The following is a 6757-nucleotide window of genomic DNA, read 5'->3' as shown; positions in this document are numbered from 1 at the left end:
AAGTAAAGAGCTTCTTTTTGCACAGCAACAGAAATAACTGACAGAGTAAACACAACCTACGGAATGGGAGAAAAATGTTTGCAAACTATGCATGTGTATTAGTATGTTCTCACACTGCTATAAAAATTACCTGAGACTGGATAATCTATGAAGAAAAGAGGTTTAATTGGCTCATGGTTCTGCAGGCTGTACAGGAGGCATGGCTTGGGGAGGCCTCAGGAAACTTACAATCAGGGCAGAAGGTGAAGGGGAAGCTAGCATGACCTACATGACTGGAGCAAGAGGAAGAGAGCAAAAGGGGAAGTGCCACACTTTTAAACAACCTGATCTTGTGAGAACTCACTCACTCTCACGAGAACAGCAAGGGGGAAATCCACCCCCTTGATCCAATCACCTCCCACTATGTCCCTCCCTCAACATTGGGAATTACAATTGGACGTGAGATTTGTGTGGGGACACGGAGCCAAACCATATCAGCATCTGTCAAAGGACTAATATCCAGAATCTATCAGGAACTCAAACAAATAAAGAGAAAAAATAAAAACCAAAATACCCCATTAAAAAAGTGGGGAAAGCACTGAACAGTCATTTCTCAAAAGAAGATATACTTCTTTTGAGGCCAACAAACATAGCAAAAATGCTCAATACCACTAATCATCAGAGAAAATTAAGACCACAACGGGATACCATCTCACACCAGTCAGAATGGCTCTTACTAAAAGTCAAAGGCCAGGCACAGTGCCTCAAGCCTGTAATCCCAGGACTTTGGGAGGATAATGTGGGCATATCTCTTAAGTCCATGAGGTCGAGACCAGCCTAGGCAACATGGCAAAACCCTGTATCTACAAAAAATACAAAAATTAGCTGGGCGTGATGGGAAGCACCTGTCGTCCCTGCTACTCAGAAGGCTGAGGTGGGAGGATCACCTGAGCCTGGGGAGGTCAAAGCAGCAGTGAGCCATGATCATGCCACTGCACTCCAGCCTGGGCAACAGAGTGATACCTTGTCTCAAAAAATAAAAAGTCAAAAAATAACTTTTTTGACGTCAGGGAGAATGTGTATAAAAGGGAATAATTATACACTGTTGGTGGGAATGTACACTAGTACACAACCTCTATGGAAAACAGTATGAGGATTTCTCAAGGAACTAAAAATAGAACTACCATTCAACCCAGCAATTCCACTACTAGGTATCTACCCAAAGTAAAAGAAATTGTTATATCAAAAAGATGCTGGCACTTGTATGTTTATTGCAGCACTATACATAATAGTAAAGTCATGGACTCAACCTAAGTCTTCATCAATGATTGACTGGACAAAGAAACTGTGGTACTCTCTGAAGACTACTTCTTCCAGTACCCTGACTTCAACAATTCTTTGACCTTAGAAGGACCAACAATCTACCAGGTTTGTATGTTTTCTGCCACTTCTCTCAACCCACTACAATATCCTTACTTTTCATTTTACTTAGATTAGATTCTCCTATACAACATTATAATAACTCCCTTACACATACTCTCTATTTAATCCTTTCTCATTTTTCTCATTGAACTTTCCTGAAATCTTGAGTTGTAACAGTTTGAGGTAGGACCTGAAATAGGATAATGTTGGTGGACATTTAAAATGGACTGGAACTAGTCACTAAACAAGGGGAGGAATTATAACAGTACCAGAAAGATATCTGACTCAACTGCCACACTGATTGAGAAATGGTATATGATAGGGGTGAAAAAAGCAAACAGTTGAAGATCCAAATTTCTAAAATATTTTTGAATTTTACATCCAGATCAGTGTAAAAACTGTAATAACCTAGTATTTTGACAAATTAGAGCCAAAATAATAAGTTTGTCTTTGTTTTAATTCTTGCTTCATAAATTGAGAAATGCAAACTCATTCTAAAGGGTCACCAAATCAAGGATAGAAATCTAACATCTAGTCTCACATGTACACTGTTAAAGAACATAGTATTCTCATCCTGGCCAACATGATGAAACCTCGTCTCTACTAAAAATACAAAAATTAGCTGGGCATAATGGTGCGTGCCTGTAATCCCAGCTACTCGGGAGGCTGAGGCAGGAGAATTGCTTGAACCAGGGAGTCGGAGATTGCAGGAGCCGAGATCGTGCCACTGCACTCCAGCCTGGTGACAGAGCGAGACTCCATCTCAAACAAACAAACAAACAACAACAACAACAAAAATATCATAGTATTTTAACATGATCATCTTGATTTCTACTCTGATTTCTACTTGCTTCCCTTAGAGGTTAAAACAAAAAATACTGGTTTCTAGCTTCAATGTGTATTATCTAAAAGCCTGTCAGTAGAATTACCATATAAGTATTTTCCTAAAACTTGAGAAGTTAGCTAAATATATTTGTTTCTTGACATCTACTATACAGCCAACATTGAGTTACTTGCATCTGTTTTAGGCTTATGCCACATAATGAATGTCATTCATTGACAGCTTAATTCTGTTGTGCTGATTATCTCAAACCCGAATTTTATGGCAATGCAGACTCACTCTCTAGCTTACCTTTATATGCCTGATAGAATGTATAATTACAGTTGGGATTAGCCTAATCCATTCTCTACTTAATGAGCTGAATGAATATTAAACCCCAAATGGAAAGGAATTCAGCATATTTTAACTCTTCTTCACTCTGGCATGATTTTATTTTTACAACTTCACTTAGCTTGATCCATTACCACTCCCCCATTCATTCCAGCACACATTCTAAATCAACTCATTTCATAATCTTGTGAGTTGAAATCAGTGGCATTTGACCTGGAAATAAAAATGTTATGATTATTAAACCACAAGAAGGCAACTGGTAATTTGAATTTCAGTATTTGCATTTTAATGCACATGTGGAGAGAACATTTTGATAATAATGATTTATCTTTGGATAAAATCCATTCTCTAAATGAGATTGAATCAAGAAGTCTGAATCGGTTGAAACAGATGACCTTTAATATTGATATCAAGACTGATAACCTATTACTCTATTAATTCCTCAGCAATATTCATATCACAAAGAATAAAAAGATCATGTACGTATTTTGAAATGGACCTATTTTTTTTCCTCTGGCACACTCATTTCTTATGAAATGTGATCCTGATAGTTAAAAAGAATATCAGAAATTGTTTACATAGAAAACATTTAAGTTCTGGAAGTAAACCCAAAGAATGTCTATTTAATGAACATATATAATGTGCAACTTAGTGATTGGGGCATGGCATGAATGACACTAATATACATAGTACTTGTCTACTCAAATAAGTTTTGAGATAGTTTTTCAGACAAAATGAAAAACTTACACAAAATTTAGGATAATATAATGGAAGATGCAGGGAACTCAGACCAAATAACACAAAACATTATATAATAAATTAATAAACAATATATTAAGTTAGTTTAAAAAATAATTAACTATAGAGAAATAAACCAGTAACTCTAGTTTCCCTTCCAGTAATGGTCGAATAGCTTCTTTCAGAATAACTTTCTTACAGAAAAAGTATTATAAATTCTGGTGCAAAGACTACTTGAAGGCACTACAGAACGGCCAAAATTGAATAAAAACAGGAGGAAAGTGAAGGACTTTGGGTAAAACTCCTGGGTAATTTCTTCTTGCTTGAGGGCAAACCCCTATTTTGGTGAGGCTTCTGGAACTAAAGAATACTTCTGTTGGTTACTGGCTTCAGGAGTGAGAAGACAGAGTTTGGGTTCCAAAATAGCTGAAATATGATGGAGGAAATTCTGAAAGCAGTGAGCCACATAAAGACGAGTCCCCAGATATATATACAAATTCTGCCTACATTCCTCAACAGCCCCTGAATTTGGCAAGAGTTGGGGAAAATAAAACATCTGTAAGGCTGAAAGAATTGAATAGTTTCAGCTGCCATCTGTCAAGGAGGTGGGAGTTGAGGGACTTGGTATGGGCAGGTATCAAGTTGGGATTTAATTCGTTCAAATTAGCTTGCAGCTATGACAAAAAGTAAGACAGAGAGAGAGAGATCAGAATCCAGAATCTACATCTCATTTACAATGTGCACACGATAACAAAATTTTGCTAATTATGTGTGGAAACAGAGAAATGTGACTCATACTCAAGAGCAAAAGCCCTACATGTACCAAAAAGCTACAGCTTACATTATATGTAATGAGGAAATATTGGATGCTTTTCCCCTGTGGTTGAGAAGAAGGCAGAGTCAGCTCTCTATTCAATTTGCACCAAAGTTACTAAGTAGTGGAGAACAAAAAATGAAGGCATAAAAACTAGAAGAGAATGACACTGTATTTATTCACAGATTACCTGAATATTTTTGTAGAAAACTCTAAGGAATACATTTTAAAAGTGTTACAAAAAAAAGTGATTTCAGCAAGAACACAGGATACAGGATTGATATGAAAATATGACTTATACTTTTATACAGTCGTAATGAAAAACTGAAAAAAATCCATTTACAACATAGAAATACTTAAGATGCTGATAATTTTATAGAAGATATTTAAAACTCTTCCATTAAAACAACAAAACATGAGAAAAATCAATGAAGACTTGAATAAATGAAGATAGATGTCATGTCTATGGGACTGGAAAATTCAATAGTGTCAAATTGTCAATTCTCTCAAGTTGATATATAGATTAATTTCAATCTATATAATAATCACAGCAGGGTATATTTTGTAGAAATTAACATTTTGAAATATAAAATATATATAGGGTTGTAAGAGGACTTAGAATTACTTAAAAAAATGGAAAATATAATTTCATTGGGGGATTTTATACTACTTGACTTTAAGACCATATAAAGTTATGGTAATCATGGCATAATGATAGACAATAGTTCAATGGAATAGAATAAGTAATGCATATATATATACCCTCACTTAGACAGATAATTGATTTTTTGACCTAGGCATGCACATGGGCATTTGTGCACATGCACACACACATACACACATCAGTAGGAAAGTATAATCAACAGATGGTGCTGGAATAACTAGGACCTGGAAAATCCATAAACCCTTACTGTTACCTCACAATCTCCACAAAAATTGACATAATGGGAGTTATATACCTAAATGTAAAAAAGCCAGACATGTCTCTTTTTCTCGCTGGAACCATGGAGGGTGTAGAAGAGAAGAAGAAGGTTCCTGCTGTGCCAGAAACCCTTAAGAAAAAGCGAAGACATTTCACAGAGCTGAAGATCAAGCACCTGAGAAAGAAGTTAGCCCAAAAGATGCTTCGAAAGGCAAGGAGGAAGCTTATCTATGAAAAAGCGAAGCACTATCACAAGAAATATAGGCAGATGTACAGAACTGAAATTCAAATGGCAAGGATGGCAAGAAAAGCTGGCAACTTCTATGTACCTGCTGAACCCAAATTGGCGTTTGTCATCAGGATCAGAGGTATCAATGGTGTGAGCCCAAAGGTCCGAAAGGTGTTGCAGCTTCTTCGCCTTAGTCAAATCTTCAATGGAAGCTTTGTGAAGCTCAACAAGGTTTCAGTTAACATGCTGAGGATTGTAGAGCCATAGATTGTATGGGGGTACCCAAATCTGATGTCAGTAAATGAGTTAATCTACAAGCGTGGTTATGGTAAAATCAGTAAGAAGCGAATTGCTTTGACAGATAACGTTTTGATTGCTCGATCTCTTGGTAAATATGGCATCATCTGCATGGATGATCTGATTAACGAGATCTATACTGTTGGAAAATGCTTCAAAGAAGCAAATAACTTCTTGTGGTCCTTCCAATTATCTTCTCCACGAGGCAGAATGAAGAAAAAGACCACCCATTTTGTAGAAGGTGGAGATGCTGGCAACAGGGAGGATGAGATCAACAGGCTTATTAAAAGAATGAACTAAGGTGTCTACCATGATTATTTTTCTAAGCTGGCCGGTTAATAAACAGTACCTGCTCTCAAAGTGAAAAAGAAAAAAGCCAGACATATAAAACTTCGTGAAGAAAACATATAATATCTTTACTAACTTGAAGTAGGCAAAGATTTCTTAGCACGACATGAAACAATTACCATCACAGACAAAAAATTATACCTTAGATGTTATCAAAATGGAAACATTTTCACATCAAGAGATACAATTAAGAAAATTAATTCATAAACCACAGGCCTGGAGACATTATGTGCAAATTATGTATGTGACAAAGCATTGGTATGCAGAATATACAAATTCACTAACTCAGCAAAGTAATTATATACAATAGGCAAAAGTATTGAACAGGGACATTACAATGTAGCCATACATGAATAATGGTTACAGTGAAAAAGACTGACATCACCAAATATTGAAGAGGATAGAGAGCAACTGAAAGAAATCAAATGCAATGTTTTTTCTTTTGTTTTGTTTTTAAAATGGCACAACCATTTTTAAAACTGTGTGAAAGTTTCTAATGAAGTTAAACATATGCATATCCTATGATGAAGTAATTCAACTTCTAGGTATTTATCCAAAAGAAAAATCTTTTAATTCCCATTAAAACATTTGTACAGGAATGTTAATCGCAGTTTTATTCACAATAGCAAAAACTGGATGTAATTCAAGTATCTGTTAAGAGAATGAATAAACAGGTTATGGTGTATTATATAAAGGTACACTACTCAACAAGAAAAAGGACTAAACTACAGATACATTTAACATCATAAACATTACAATCACCGAAAGAATCTGGACACAAAATAGTATATAGTATACGATTTTTTATATGAAGTTCTAGGGCAGAAAACATTAACT

At 35.7% G+C, this 6757-nt stretch overlaps 1 pseudogene; it reads left to right on the top strand.

Moving 5' to 3' along the window:
• The first annotated feature begins 4778 nt into the window (after window positions 1-4778).
• On the top strand, window positions 4779-6027 carry LOC101013219 (annotated as a pseudogene).
• Window positions 6028-6757: the final 730 nt, after the last annotated feature.

Source organism: Papio anubis, chromosome X, assembly GCF_008728515.1.
Source record: "Papio anubis isolate 15944 chromosome X, Panubis1.0, whole genome shotgun sequence".
NCBI lineage: Eukaryota > Metazoa > Chordata > Mammalia > Primates > Cercopithecidae > Papio > Papio anubis.
This window is presented reverse-complemented; position numbering and strand designations above follow the sequence as displayed.